This window comes from Chiloscyllium plagiosum, unplaced genomic scaffold (assembly GCF_037043375.1).
Source record: "Chiloscyllium plagiosum isolate Xiang-an unplaced genomic scaffold, Cpla_swu_hap1 HiC_scaffold_26, whole genome shotgun sequence".
In the NCBI taxonomy this organism is placed as follows: domain Eukaryota; kingdom Metazoa; phylum Chordata; class Chondrichthyes; order Orectolobiformes; family Hemiscylliidae; genus Chiloscyllium; species Chiloscyllium plagiosum.
The window spans coordinates 43,156,580-43,172,732 of NW_028270164.1; the positions used below are offsets into that span (position 1 = coordinate 43,156,580).

Genomic DNA, 16,153 nt, shown 5'->3' on the forward strand with positions numbered 1-16,153 from the left:
TTGATGCTCTTAGTGAGTTTTGAGAAGATTTGCTTGCTCAGTGAGCAAGCCTACTTCCAGAACCTCAACCTGAGCTACAAATCTTCTCGAAACTGGCTAAGACCTATGGGTGCAATAAGCTAAAAATGGCCCGAAAATGGGAAACAAATGCCATCCGTCCGAGTGCCACCCGCGAACAGCTGTACTTCCTGCACGAGTGCCTAAGAAAACAGGTTGGAAATGAACCTCCCAGCTCAGCGAATAAACCTACATCCAGCTCTTTCAGTCTCCTCTCCTGCATGAATTACTAGGTCTCTAAATTCAGTCTGCTCCTATTCATGCTTCTCCTATATAAATTGATAAGGAAATGCTGGATTGCCCCAGTGAGATCAGAAAAGCATAAATGTGTCTCTTTTAGAGGGTTACAACTGATAAAGGACTAGAATTTCCCACATTACAACAGTGACTACACACTGAAAAGTACTGACATAGAATCCCTACAGTGTGGATTTAGGCATTTGACCCATCAAGTCCACTTTGGGATCCTCCAAAGTGCATCTCACCAAGACCCATCCCAACCTGGTAACCCTGCATTTCCCTGGCTAATCTACCTACTCTGTACATGCCTGGACACTATGGGCAATTTAGCATGACCAATCCACATAACCAACACATTTTTGGACTGTGGGAGGAAATCAGAGTAACCAGAGGAAATCCACGCAGACACAGAGAGGATGTGCAAACTCCACACAGTCACCCGAAAGTGGAATCAAACCTGGGTCCCTGGCACTGTGAGGTAGCTGTACTAATCACTGAGCCACCATGTCACCACTTTGTTTACCATAAAACACTTTGACATATCTGGTCATCATAAGACCAGAAGATATAGAAGTAGAATTAGCCAATTGGTCCATTGAGTCTGCTGTGCAATTTGATCATGGCTGATGTGTTTCTCAAACCAAACAAAGAGACCTTGGGGTGTAAGTTCATAGTTCCTTGAAGGTGAAGTCACAAGTAGACAAGGTAATGAAGAACTCCATCCACCTGGACACCCCGCGCTGGCCTATTACCCACCCTCGACCTCTTCATTTCCAACTACCGCTGAGACATTAACCACCTCAAACTGTCTGCCCCCCTCCCCACTCCAACCTCTCACCCTCACAACACGCAGCCCTCCACTCCCTCTGCTCCAATCCCAATCTCATTATCCAGCCAGCAGATAAAGGGGGTGCAGTGGTAGTTTGGCGCACTGACCTCTACACCACTGAAGCCAAACACCAACTCGAAGACACCTCCTCCTACCGCCCCCTCAACCATGACCCCACCACCCCATCACCAAACCATCATCTCCCAGACCATAGAACCTCATCACCTCAAGAGATCACCCACTCACAGCTTCCAACCTCGTAGTCCAGGAACCCCGCATTGCCCGATTCTACCTCCTTCCCAAGATCCACAAGCCTGACCACCCCGGCTGACCCATTGACTCGGCTTGTACCTGCCCCACCGAACTCATCTCCACCTACCTCGATACTGTCCTATTCCCCCCTAATCCAGGAATTCCCCACATACGTTTGAGACACCACCCACGCCCTCCACCTCCTCCAAGACTTCCGTTTCCCCAGCCCCCAATGCCTCATCTTCACCATGGACATGACAATCCCTCTACACCTCCATCCGCCATGACCAGAGCCTCCAAGCCGTCCATTTCTTCCTCTCCCGACGTCCCCAACAGTACCCTTCCACCGACACTCTCATTCGTCTGGCTGAACTGGTCTTCACACTTAGCAATTTCTCCTTCGAATCCTCCCACTTCCTCCAGACCAAAGGGGTAGCCATGGGCACCGTTACGGGCCCCAGCTATGCCTGTCTCTTTGTTGGCTACATAGAACAGTCCACCTTCCGTAGTTACACCAGCACCACTCCCCACCTCTTCCTCTGCTACATCGATGACTGCATCGGTGCCACCTCGTGCTCCTGCGAGGAGGTTGAGCAGTTCATCAACTTCACCAACACATTCCACCCCGACCTTAAATTCACCTGGACCATCTCTGACACCTCCCTCCCCTTCCTGGACCTCTCCATCTCCATTAATGATGACCGACTTGACACTGACATTTTTTACAAACCCACCAACTCCCACAGCTACTTGGATTACACCTCTTCCCACCCTACCTCCTGCAAATATGCCATCCCGTATTCCCAATTCCTCCGCCTCCGCCGTATCTGCTCCCAGGAGGACCAGTTCCACCACAGAACACACCAGATGGCCTCCTTCTTTAGAGATCGCAATTTCCCTTCTCACGTGGTTGAAGATGCCCTCCAATGTATCTCATCCACATCCCACACCTCCGCCCTCAAACCCCACCCCTCCAACCGTAACAAGGACAGAACCCCCCCGGTCCTCACTTTCCACCCTACCAACCTTCGCATTAACCACATCATCTGCTGACATATCCGCCACCTCCAAATGGATGCCACCACCAGAGTCATATTTTCCTCCCCAACCCTTTCCGCTTTCCACAAAGACCATTCCCTCCGTGACTACCTGGTCAGGTCCACGCCCCCCAACAACCCACCGTCCCGTCCTGGCACCCTCCCCTGCCACTGCAAGAATTGCAAAACCTGCGCTCACATCTCCTCCCTCACCACTATCCAAGCCCCCAAAGGAGCCTTCCACATCCATTAAAGTTTCACCTGCACATCTACCAATGTCATTTATTGTATCCATTGCTCCCGATGCGGTCTCCTCTACATTGGGGAGACTGGATGCCTCCTCACAGAGCGCTTCAGGGAACATCTCCAGGACACCCGCACCAATCAATCCCACCGCCCAGTGGCCAAACATTTCAACTCCCCCTCCCACTCTGCTGAGGACATGCAGGTCCTGGGCCTCCTCCACCATTGTTCCCTCACCACCCAACGCCTGGAGGAAGAACGCCTCATCTTTCGCCATGGAACACTTCAACCCCAGGGCATCAATGTGGGCTTCACAAGTTTCCTCATTTCCCTTCCCCCACCTTACCCCAGTTCCAACCTTCCAGCTCAGCACTGTCCCCATGACCTGTCCTATCTGCCAATCTCCCCTCCCAGCTATCCACTCCCCCCTCCCCCCGACCTATCACCTCCATCCCCACCCCCATTCACCCATTGTACTCTTTGCCATCTTCTCTCCAGCCCCCCCACCCCACCCCCAATTTATCTCTCCACTCTGGAGGCTTCCTGCCTCCATTCTTGATGAAGGCCTTTTGCCCAAAACATTAATCTTCCTGCTCCTTGGATGCTGCCTGATCTGCTGTGCTTTTCCAGCACCACTCTGATCTATACTAAGGTAGTGAAGAAGGCATTTGCTATGCTTGCCATTATTGGTCAGTGCATTCAGTACAAGAAGTGGGATGTCATGTTGTGGCTGTACAAGACATTAGTTGGGCCACTTTTGAAATACTGCATTCAATTCTGGTCTCCCTGCTATAGGTAAGATGTTGTTAAACTTAAAAGGGAGCAGAAAAGATTTACAAGGATGTTTCCGGGCTTGGAGGGTTTGAGGTGTAAGGAGAGGTTCAATAGGCTGGAGCATCAGAGGCTGTGGGGTGACCTTATCGAAGTTTATAAAATCATGAGGGGCATGGATAGGGTCAATAGCCAAGGTCTTTTTCCCAGGATAGGGGAGTCTAAAAGTAGAGGGCATAAGTTTAAGGTGAGGGGGAAAGATTTTGACTATAAGAGCTAAGACTGTATAAGGCTCTGATCAGACCGCATTCGGAATACCATGAGCAGTTTTGTGCCCTGTATCTAACGATAGTTGTGCTGGCATTTGAAGAGGTTCAGAGGAGATTTACAAGAATAATCCCGGGATGAAGGGTTTGTCATATGAGGAGCCGTTGAGGACGCTGTGCCTGTACTCGATGGAGATTTGGAGGATGAGGGGGATCTGATTGAAATTTTCAGAATATTGAGAGATCCAGATAGAGTGGACATGGAGAAGATATTTTCCTAGTAGAAGAGACTAGGACCTGAGGAGTGAATGAACAATCCCTTAGAACTGAGATGAGGAGGAATTTCAGCCAGAGGGTGGTTAATCTGTGGAAATCATTGCCACAGAGGGTGGGTTCTAAGGGGCGACTTTTTCATGCAGAGGATGGTGTGTGTATGGAATGAGCTGCCAGAAGAGGTGGTAAAGGTTGGACCAATTACAAAATTTAAAAGGCATCTGGATGGGTACATGAATATGAGGAGTTAAGAGGGATATGGGCCAAGTGCTGGCAAATAGGGCCAGATATCTACTTGGAATGGAGGAGTTGGACTGAAGGGTCTGTTACCGTGCTGTATAACTCTATGACTCCTGCTTCTCCCTACAACCCTTGATCCCCTTACTAATCAAGAACAATCTATCTCTGTCTTAAATATACATAGGCACTTGACCCCCACCCAATGATTTCCACAGATTACCCACTCCTCTGGCTGAAGAAATTCCTCCTCATCTCAGTTCTAAAGGATTGCCCATTCACTCCTCAGGTCCTAGTCTCTGCAACGAGGAAAAAAATCTTCTCCGTCCACAAAACTGCTCACTGTATTCTGAATGCGATCTGCTCAGAGCCTCGTACAGTCTGAGCTCCTATATTGTAGCCCTCTTGAAATGAATGCTAACATTGCATTAAACTTCTTAACTGCTAACTGAACATGGTAATATTCATGGAAAGAACTTCAGAAATACAAATATTTAATTTCAAAATAGAAATATTAATTAAGACTAGTATTAACCAATCGTAATATTATTTGATAGCAATACTATTTCCCATCCCTACTGCTCAGTCCAGTTCCTGTTGAACCCATTGTCTGGGGAAAATGCCAGGAATGGCATGCTCCCTCTCCACAACCACATTAGGGTGTTAGCATAACCACTCTAGTCAGAGGGACCACCCTCATGGATCATGTTCAATCTAAACCTTTGGACTGCTGTCTTTGCCCGGGGCAGACCCACAAGGAGGTCACCTTAATTACCCCTAACCCATCAAAGGGGTAAAGTGGTTTTCAGTTTCAACTTGCTATCTTGAGTTAAGCAGAAAACGGATTGAAGAGTTAATCACTGGCTGGAATACACAAAAAGTCAACTGATGCAAGCCTATTGTGTTTGCACAGGTAAACAATGTGTGATTATAAATTCAGCCACTGCCTACAGCTGCTATAACCTGACAGGAAACATCAGTACAAGGTGTATTGTGGAGCTGTACCAGATAGTCCTCAGCCAAGCAATCTGACGGCGGATACAAAGAATTCTTTTATTTTTTTTCACAAGGGGAAAGGTGCTGAGTGGAGGTAAGTCTGATGTCTATCAATATCCATTTATGAAATGAAGTTAAACTTTATTAAAGCAGCTCAATATAATATGGACCTGAAGTGATTTTAAATGCAATAGATTAGGAAGGACAGAGTGTTAACTGGCAGAACCTGTTGGATTATTTTGCACTGTGTGTTGCAATTTTTTAATACTCTTCTGTCTTTTGTATTGATCAGAATAAATTATGTACAGACTTACACTTTGTCTTAAACTGCTTAAGAGTAAGTTGGTCTGTTCAAAATTTATAGATTGCATAAATCAAAAGAAGGACACAATTAGAAGATTTAAGTGGCATTGGTTTAAGTGCCAGTAGTGGAGGCCATTCAGGCTCTTTGAAGGAGCTACACAATTTGTGCTCCTTCTTTATTTCATTCTCATTGCACAGCATTACTTTTCCTTTTTGTGTTTATACATAAGTGATAGCTGCACACTTGCCAAAACCAAAAACAATGAGGTTGTCTGAAGTTACAAACTGATTGTAACTAGAAAAACGTGCTTATTTCCTGTGTTTCCCTTTACAATATTGCATCAAATCTGCAGACATGGGTCACAGTTTATTCCTGTTCTCCTACACAATTAGGTGAGTCCCATTGAGAATAAATGCAATGTGGACAGCTGTCATAAGGATGCATATTTAACTTGTCTTTCCCATATCTAGTGTAGAATGTGTGTGCTATTTGAACCTAGTAGAAGTTAGCTGACTGTTAGTAGTGCAAATGTGAGCTTCTCCAATAGATCACTGGACATGGTATAAGAGCCCACGAAAGTCTTTGTTCCAATCCTCAGTCTGTGTTGTGTTTGACTGATCTCAGTCAGAGTAGGGACATGATCATGTGGCCAACTGGTATTGGAAAGTGCTGGAAAGTATGTGTGCAGTTGCATCACACAAGGACAGGATTCAGTTTGGCTACGATGCATCACACAGATGAATAGCTTGTTGATGCCAACTCTCAAAGCTCACCCATATAGGCATTGGATAGGGATACAGGAACCTAGTTGACAGTCAAAGTGTCAGTACCATATATAGGGGAAAATATGGGGAAGGTACCTGGCTGTCCTAGTGGAGACCATGCAGATGCTTTCATATGTGGCCAACATAGTCTTTTCCTGCAGTTCCACTACAGTTCTTTTTGGAGCACAGTTAATACATACTATGCTCAAAGTTTCCTGTAAAGGTGGCGCTTGTGTTCTGAGGAAGGATCACTTGACCTGAAATGTTAACTCTGATTTGTCTCCACAGATGCTGCCAGACTTGTTGAACTTTTCCAGCAATTTCTGTTGTTGTTGTTATTGTTGGCGTCCTCTGTTCATTGGTCAAGAGCTTAAACTTACTGCACTTTTAGATGGGTGCAAATGTTCTATTCCAGGATTTCACAGGGTCAAATCACACTTTGAAATATCTCATTGAATTTCCAGAAATATCCGATACTAAATGCTTTGAAAAAATAAGTTCCAAAAAATTAGACTGAATTAAAGTTGCATGTCTAAGTCAAACAGTCACTCTCAGTCAAAAGGACACAGGTTCAAATTATTATTAGACAAATTTAAGATTGATGAAGGGTTAGAAAAAAAATTGACATCAGAAGTTCTTCTTACAAAGTCTGATTGACACTTGGAAATGAATGCCTGGATAGAGAGGTGGGTGAACTTTCCTATCAAGTGTTAGGTGTAGAGGCTGGAGTGGGCGCATGGTTTAGTTCAGTTGCATGTTCATGTCGAATGAAACGTCACCATGGCCAGAACCACACCCATCCATCCGGCTCTGGGTGACACCCTTGATGTTGGCACCTTGTGTTTCTGTCATGTCCAAGAAGCACCAGTAAACAGTATGCAGTTTCCTTCTATAAGGGCTGATCTATATGATTGTATCCTGATCACATGACAATAATGAAAACGGTAGGCCATTTGGCCCAACTTAATTCATCTACTGGCCTATCCCAGGGGGCTATTTGAATGTTGACCAATTTTTGTGTGAAAAAAGAATGCCTGATACTAATTCAAAATATTATTTTGTGCTCATTGACCTACTTACACAATTGTGTTTATAGAATTCTTTTCAGTGGCATGTGTTAAAAGGTCACCTATTGGACATCTCCTTTCAGAGAGGAAAGACTAGATACCAATTGTTGTCTGAAAGCACGGGGGGGGGGGGGGCACCACCATCTGTCAAACCCCCTCCAACACTGGACTTCTAACTCTGGAAGACAATTCAGTAACATGGTTGTGAGAGACAGAAACTATGACTGTACTTCCCTAACTCAGACAGTAATTTCTTACCCGCTCTGAGGTACTGCAGCTCCAGTTAAACCGTTCCTCACTGTACTCACATGAGGAACAGAAAAACTTAGGTTCACCTTACATATTGGAGTAACATATTAGCTTACTTACAGTGTGGAAACAGGCTCTTCGTCCCAACAAGTCCACACCGACACGCAACCCACCCAGACCCAGCCCCTACATCTAACACTACGGGCAATTTAGCATGGCCAATTCACCTAACCTGCACATTTTTGGATTGTGGGAGGAAACCGGAGGAAACCCTCACAGACATGGGGAGATGAGGTAGGAATTGAACCCAGGTCTCTGGTGCTGTGAGGCAGCAGTGCTAACCACTGTGCCACCCATGAAATTTATATGTCCGTGAAATATAAATACAGAGAACCTCAATTATCTGGCATTCGATTATCCGAATATCGGATTATCCGGCAAGATCATAAAGTCCCAGTGCTTGACGAAATGATATTATCTGGAATTCAATTATCCGGAATTCAATTAACCGAGCAAAATACTCCCGCCTGTGTCCTTCAGATAATCGGAATAACTCTGTGGTTAAAGTGGATTGAAGGGACTGGGAGAGAATACAGATCAAGGTGAATTGGCAGGGTCTGAAGAGCTGAACCAAGAGATCTTGGAGTACAGGTTCATAGTTCCTTGAAAGTGGAGTCACAGGTAGATAGGATAGTGAAGAAGGCATTTGGTATGTTTTCTTTTATTGGTCAGAACACGGAGTATAGGAGTTGGAAGGTCATGTTGCAGCTGTACAGGACATTGATCAGGCCACTTTTGGAATATTGTGTGCAATTTTGGTCTCTCTGCTATAGAATGGATGCTGTAAAACTTGAAAGAGTTCAGAAAAGATTTAGTAGGATGTTGCCAGGGTTGGAGGGTTTGAGCTATAGGGAGAGGTTGAATAGACTGGGTGATTTTTCCTGGAGTGTCAGAGGCTGAGCAGTGACATTATCAAAGTTTACAAAATCATGAGGGGCATGGATAGGGTAAGTAGACAAGGTCTTTTCCGTGGGGTGGGAGAGTCCAGAACTAGAGGGCATAGGTTTAGAGTGAGAATGAAAAGATTTAAAAGGGATCTGGAGGCAACTTCTCCACACAGAGGGTGGTGCGTGTATGGAACAAGCTGACAGAGGAGTTGTGGATGCTAGTACAATTACAACACTTAAAAGGCATCTGAATGGGTAGATGAATAGGAAAAGTTTGGAGCGGTGTGGGCCAAGTGCTGGCAAATGGGACTAGATTAATTTAGGATATCTGATCAGCATGGACAATTTGGACCAAAGTGTCTGTTTCTGTGCTGTACACCTCTATGACTCTAAGTAGCAGTCTTTTCTTTTGCTTTTGCTGAATTGGAAGTGAAGCCCACTTATATCCATATTGCTAAGGGTCCAGACTAGATCAAATCCTTGAAACAGGTGTCGTGTCAGTGTGCATTTGAATTGAGAACAGAATTACACTCAAGTGTGATGTCTTCAAGGTTCAGTTACCTTCAGCCAAATAAAATTAACATTCATAGATGAAGAATGGCTACGTGCTTTAACTGAAGAATTACTCCATTGCACTTGAACCCTCCAGGAAAGATGAGGAGAAAATACCATGGATGTATGCAAATTAAATTTTATGCTTTCTTTCATGGGATGTGAGTGTCACTAGCTGGGCCATGCATTTATTACCTATCCCCTGATTGGCGGTGGTGAGCTACTTTGGTGAAACACTGTAATCATTGTGGCCTGATTAATCTCTTACTCACACTGACAGATTTTTAAGGCAGGCTTTGGAATTTATTTTCACTTTGGATAACAATGTAAAAACAACCAGGTTAAAGATAATCTGTTCTGTTTATCAGAGTGATCATTCATTATCAATGATTCATCTTTTTATCACTAACTGGGACTGGGAGAGAAAGCTCCTTCTGTGATAAAAGATCAATGCAATTGATTATTGATTTTCAGTAATGGACAGGTTTATCCCTAGATTGATGGAGAACTGTGTCCATTTCATCTGAGTTCTCATTTCAGTACCTGAGTTTTGTAGCTGAAGGGTTTGTTGTTAAAATGGAAATAGACCATTGCTTTAAAAGGCGTGTGATAGGATTGTTTATTTTAGGGTGTTCTTAGAGCAGGCACACAGTGTTTTACAGTTATGGCCTTATCCCAAGTGTTTTTAAAAGTTGGTAAGTGCAACACTGAATTATTGCTATTCCGATCTGTTTGTATAGCTAGTCCAGCACAAACGAATTTTTGTGAGCAAACTCTGCTCCCAATCAACATTGTTTGAAGAAATAAACATCAAAATCTGTTTGTCACTGCATTAGGCCATGCATCCTGTCACCTTGAAGTTGAGCCAGAAAGCTGTTCAGGCTGACCCTATTAGTTGACCTCATCTCCTGTCAGCCAGCATAGTGATGACCATGATAGAGCCTTGAGACTGCAGCATGCTAAACATGCCTTCAAGACCATGACTGGTTGGTATGGGCCAGTTTGGGTCAAAGGGGCCTGTCTCCGTGCTGTAGGACTCTATAAATCTATGACTGGGACAAATCCAGACCTGTAGATATGGCCTTTAGGCCCCACAACACAAAGGCAGCACAGTGGCTCAGTGACTAATACTGCTACCTCACAGTGCTAGGGACCCAGTCTTGGGTGATTCTCTGTGTGGAGTTTGCACATTCTCCCTATGTTTGTGTGGGTTTCCTCTGGGTGCTCCAATTTCCTCTCATAGGCCATAGATGTGCAGGATAGATGGATTGGCCATGGTAATAGTGTGTCCGAGTAGAATGTTCTTCAGATGGCTGGTGCTAAGCTGATGGGCTGAATGGCCTCTATCTGTATTGCAGGGATTCTATGATTTTGGGGAAGGCAGCCTGGTGGATGTATTGTCACCATTATGAATGGTTCATAGTAAGCTTCCTCTAGACTTTATGACGAACTCTGCCGGAATACAAGGAAAATTTCGAGAGATTTTGTATCATTTTCTTTGTCTTCTCTGGAACACTGGCCATTTGAGAGTTGAGAAAGAGCTGGTGAGGGTGATGCTTTTTGACTGACTAGATGCCATGTCCAGTTGACAGCAACTAATTTCACAAGAGTTCTAAGAATCACTGGAGCAAACAATGGCATTCCAGGAAATCAAAATGAGGACTCAGAAAGGGAATGATTAAATTGGAAGAAATTAAAAGCAACTTCAAATTGTTCCGAAGCAAACCCTGTGATTTGCAAAGTGATCTTAATGGCCATTCTATTTTTAGAATAAATCAAACATCAAATAACTTGAAGAAAGGGGTTGCACCCAGTGCCAGAAGATGTGCAGGTGACCTTACTTCTCTCATCATCTCTATTGAAGGAGTAGACACAGCGTAGAAGCTACGGAGATAGTCAAAGCGCACAAAAACACACAAACTCCATTCTGCTATAAATATAGGTTGCCAGACAAAGTGCCAATGTGAACATTTTACAAATCAGTCAAATCCTCTAGAGTCATAGAGTCATAGAGATGTACAGCACGGAAACCAAGCCTTCGGTCCATCTCGTCCATGCTGACCAGATATCCTAAATTAATCTAGTCCCATTTGCCAGTACTTGTCCCATATCCATCTAAACCCTTCCTATTCATATATCCATCCAGATGCCTTTTAAATATTGTAATTATCCCAGCCTCCACCACTTCCTCTGGCAGGTCATTCCATACACGCACCACCTTCTGCACGAAAAAGTTGCCCCTTAGGTCCCTTTTAAATCTTCTCCCTCTTACCCTAAACCAATGCCCTCTAGTTCTGGACTCCCCCTGAAAAGAATTTGTCTATTAACCATATCCATGCCCCTCATGATTTTATAAATCTCTATAAGGTTACCCCTCAACCTCCAATGCTCCAGGGAAAACAGGTTCAGCCTCTAAATGTCAGTCAATTTCCTTCCATCATGTCATTTTACTTTGACATCATATCAGCATGAAAGAGGAGGACTTGATGTCTGTTAAATAATTCTGCAATAGTCTAGATACATTTTAACAATAACCTTTAATCATAAACTTGAGTAACCCATGGTAATCATGCTTCAGTTGTTGAGATCAATTAACTCAGAGAAACAAACCAGAGACTTTTTATAATCGATTGATTCTTTCGTGAATTTAATAGCTATCATATTAAAGTTAAACTTTGTTCCCAAGACATGTTTCAGCCTCTTGTTGGTGTGTTGTTTACAGCACCAGTTTACGTTGGTAATGGCTGCAGGACATTTCCCAAACACTCATGATTCTTGAATTCTAAGGCAGAACCTCATTATCCGGCAGCTAAGAATTACAAAGGCAAGTTCCTGAGGCAGGAAGTGAGATATTTCCCAGTGCTGACAAGTTTGTGATGTACAACTCCTCTGAGTGACATGATGATGATAACTTAGGCTTTAAGAACATAAGAATTAGAACAGAAGTAGGCAGTTCAGCTCCTTGAGCCTGCTCTGCCATGAAATACAATCATGACTGATCTCAGCTTCAAGTCCAGCTGCTGTCAGTGGATTCAATCGCCTCCTCCAGACTTGATATTAGAGGGAGGCCCACTGGTGTCCTCTAAGCTGCCTGTTTGGAAGAAGACAGAGCGAGCCTTTCTCTGAAGAGTCAGCGCATGTGCCTCACCTCCTTTCCAAGAGTGAGTGAGACATCTAATGAAAACAACAGATTCCATACAATGTCTTTGAAGAAATTCGTTCTGGATGTAGGAAGCTATTATATGGTCTGGTGGTGACTAGCTGGTATCCAAAACCTCAACCAACTGGCCCTTTGGAGAGTCTATGGCCTTTTTGATCCTGTTCATACAGTCAAAAACAACTCACATCTTATGCTTTTCAGAGAGTAGACTTACCACTTTGTATCAAATTAATACTAACACTTAAATAACACTGATAAGAAAATCGAGGTTCTCAATATCCATGTTGAACCCCTGAATTATGGGTTTGAGCAGGAATTCTACACTGCATATCTGAATAGTTTCTGTATATTATGAGGATACTGTCCGATGTGACTCATTGAGTGTTATTTTACTGACTGCAAAGGAGGTTTTCAACAATCAAGAGAAAGTAACATTTAAACAATGAAGGAAATCTAGGGTAATGGGAGATAAAGAAAGAAGAGCCCTTCACAGTTAATTCAATTCATCTGCTGGTATTTTCCTCTAGGGTGGAATTACCTGAGCAAACATCACACACCTATTCATAACGTGTTTTTGGGAGTGTGCCAGGCCAGGTAGAAAATAATGAGCAAACATGAATCCACCTACTATGTAAATAAGCAGCTTCACCTGCTTTGGCTGATCACCCGCAAAGTATTTCTCCCACAGAAAATTTTGCATAAATTTTAAACGGACAATTGCAATTGTATTCAGATTATTTTATGTAAAGAGTACAGGCCCTGCAAAGTGGAAAGCTGTGTGCTTTGAAATTTTAGGAGACTGTTTGTTGAACTGTTGTGTAATAAGGAACGGTTATATCCAGTAGTTATTACCTCCCCTTGTACGTATTGTATGTATATGACTAATGTGCTGACTGGCAACTATTTATTTTACCCATTCAGTTCTGAAGGAGACATTATTCCTCTCTGTTGATTTTTGAATCTTTCGCAAGCTAAAGGACAATATTTTGTCAATATATATCTGCAATCATGACAACCTGGGGAAACGGTTTAACAGACGCAATAAGGTTGATGACTCAAAGTGACCCGGAACATGCCAGGTCATGTGAAATGTAGCACTTCCCTACTCAGAGTCAGTAGTTCCAGGGGTCCCAGCTGCATTCCAGTGACTTCAGCCTAAAGTTTGGCTGCAGGGTGATGCTGAAGGAATGCTACACTCTCACAGGTGCTGACTAAACTGGAATCTCCATATGCCCCCTTTGGTGGTTGTAACAAATTCCATGGCATGATTTTAAAAAGAGCAGGACATTCCTCACTAATATTTGCCAGTGAAACAAATCTATATGCTTATCATCTTACTTGTGGGAGCTTGAGCACAAACTGGCTGCTTTATTTCCTATGGTAGAGTGGTTACAGTTTAGAAGTACTTGGTTGACTGTAAAGCTCTTTGGGGTGTTCCAGGGACATGAAAGGTGTCTTAGAAATTGAATTTGTTTTCTACATAAAAGCTATGGGCCACAGCGTGTACATTCAGTTATGGAAATACCCAACATTGGAAAATCCTTATGCCTGAGCATAGCACTGGCATGGGGTAGTGTCCTTGCCTCTAAGTCAGAAGGTCAATTTCTACCTTCTCCAATACCAGATTGATTGAATATGTTTATATCCAGCACTGGTAATTCTCTAATCCTGTGCTCCAGTCAACATTCACAGCAATATGGAGTCCAAAGGTAAGAACTACAGTATTGCAAATCTTTCTTTGTCCCATTGCCTCATGCAAATGATGCTCCCGAATGGAAATTCAGGTTCATGTATTTATCCCAAGCATTCCAATACTCACATTGGAATCATAGGAAATCACAGGCACTTTGGATCTGAGTCACTAATCATTAATTTCAAAATAAATGGATAGTAACTCACAAGGTGAGCACCCATAACATCCCAAGATCAACTCTCTGTCCATTCCATTCACATTCAGGTTCTAGATCATGTTATCACCCATTCATAAGAACACAAAAAGCTGAAAGGTGCGCAACTGGTGGTACAAATCTCAAGTCTGACAACACTGCGACTGAAAAATGCTCAGCCTTGTTTTTAAAACCCACCATGGCTCTGTCCCTCTCTGACTCTGGAATCTCCTCATAACCCTCCATGATCTTGATGCTGTTCCACTTTTGGTCTCTTGCTCATCTCCGATCTTAACCATTCTACTACTAAAGACCAAATTACTTTCCTGCACATTTCCACCTCAACAATTCTTTCCTGCTGTAAAGCAGCTTAATGAGGCAGCTTCTATTTTAACCATGCAATCCTACTGTCTCCTTATGTGTCAAAAGGTGTGGTGCTGGAAAAACACAGCCGGTCAAGCAGCATCTGAGGAGCAGGAGAGTCAACGTTTCGAGCATAAGCACTTCATCAGGAATGTGGGGGTGGGGGGGGGGTGGGTGGGTGGTGGCCCAAGGGGGCTGAGAGATAGATGGGAGGTGGGTGGGGCTGGGAGTAGGTAGCTGGGAATGTGATAGATAGATGAAGGTGGGGGGTGATGGTGATAGGTTAGAGAGGAGGGTAGGAAGACGGACAGGTAGGACAGTTCAAGAAGGTGGTGCCGAGAAGAAGGGTTGGGTCTGGGAAAAGAGGGGGGGAGGGGAGATGAAGAAACTGGTGAAGTTGACATTGATCCCATGGGGTTGGAGGGTCCCAAGATGGAGGATGAGGCGTTCTTCCTCCAGGTGTCGGCTGGCGAGAATCTGGCAGTGGAGGAGGCCCAGGACTTGCATGTCCTTGGCAGAATGGGCGGAGGAGTAGAATTGTTTGGCCACAGTGTGGTGGAATTGATTAGTGTGTATATCCCAGTCCCACTCCCCTTCCCACTCCATCAATGACATGCAAGCCCTGGGCCTCCTCCACCACCAAAATCTAGTTACCCGACACATGGAGGAATGCCTCATCCTCCAGTTTGGGACCCTCCAACCCCGCAGGATCAATGTTGATTTCACCAGTTTCCTTATCTCCCCTCCCCCCACCTTATCCCGGATCCAACCCTCCAACTCAGCACCATCTTCTTGAACTGGCCTACCTGTTCATCTTCTTGCCCACCTTTCTGCTCCACTCTCCACTTATCGCCATCACCCCCAACCTTCATCTACCTATTGCATTCCTAGCTATCTTCCTCCAGCCCCACCTACCTCCCATTTATCTCTCAGCTTCCTTACCTGCCACCCCCACACCCCACATTTCTGATGAAGAGCTTATGCTCAAAATGTCGACTCTCCTGCTCCTCGGATGCCACGTGACCAGCTGCGCTTTTCCAGCACCATACTTTTTGACTCTGATCTCCAGCATCTGCAGTCCTTACTTTCGCCCTGTCTCCTATGTAGTTTGATATTGTATTTTGTTTGATAATCCTCTTGGGAAGAACATTGGAACATTTTATTACTTCCAAGCGTCAATATAAATATAGGCTGTTGTTACTTTGTTGTTGAAAGCACAAGATTTACTTTCTGAGATGATCTGGGGCATGTTGTCCCAGACCAGTTTGATTTGTGATACTTTATTTGATGCACTTTCCAGAACTTTGAAGTCTACAATGGATCAGATGATTCATGTCTGCCCCCTCCACAATCCTCCAGAGTAGGTATGTCGCTATGAATAAATCATCTATTTTTAAAAATGGTTATTTGAAACAGTGAAACTAACAAGAACATTTGATCTTGCTGTTTTCTAATACACAGGAATCTAAAAAATGTTTTTAATCTGAAATATGACCAATTTTTAAAACAAATACATGGGGCTGAATTTTCACCAGGGAGGTGAGAAACAGGAGTTGGAACTGTTTTTGGGGTTTTGAACCCACTTTTGGTGTGAAACTGATTAAAGTCAACATTTTCAAGTGGGTGACCTCTTAGTTGCCATGGAAATGAATGGAGGCCC

General features: G+C 44.0%; 1 protein-coding gene across 2 annotated transcripts in view; it reads left to right on the forward strand.

The window, feature by feature from the left end:
- The first annotated feature begins 5,197 nt into the window (after window positions 1-5,197).
- spdef (SAM pointed domain containing ets transcription factor) overlaps window positions 5,198-16,153 on the forward strand; it is an 89,177-nt gene continuing 78,221 nt past the window's right edge. For both annotated transcript variants that reach the window (XM_043716944.2, XM_043716946.2), the window contains exon 1: window positions 5,198-5,295. The gene's annotated coding sequence lies outside the window, so the exon portion shown is untranslated. The remainder of the gene's footprint in view (window positions 5,296-16,153) is intronic.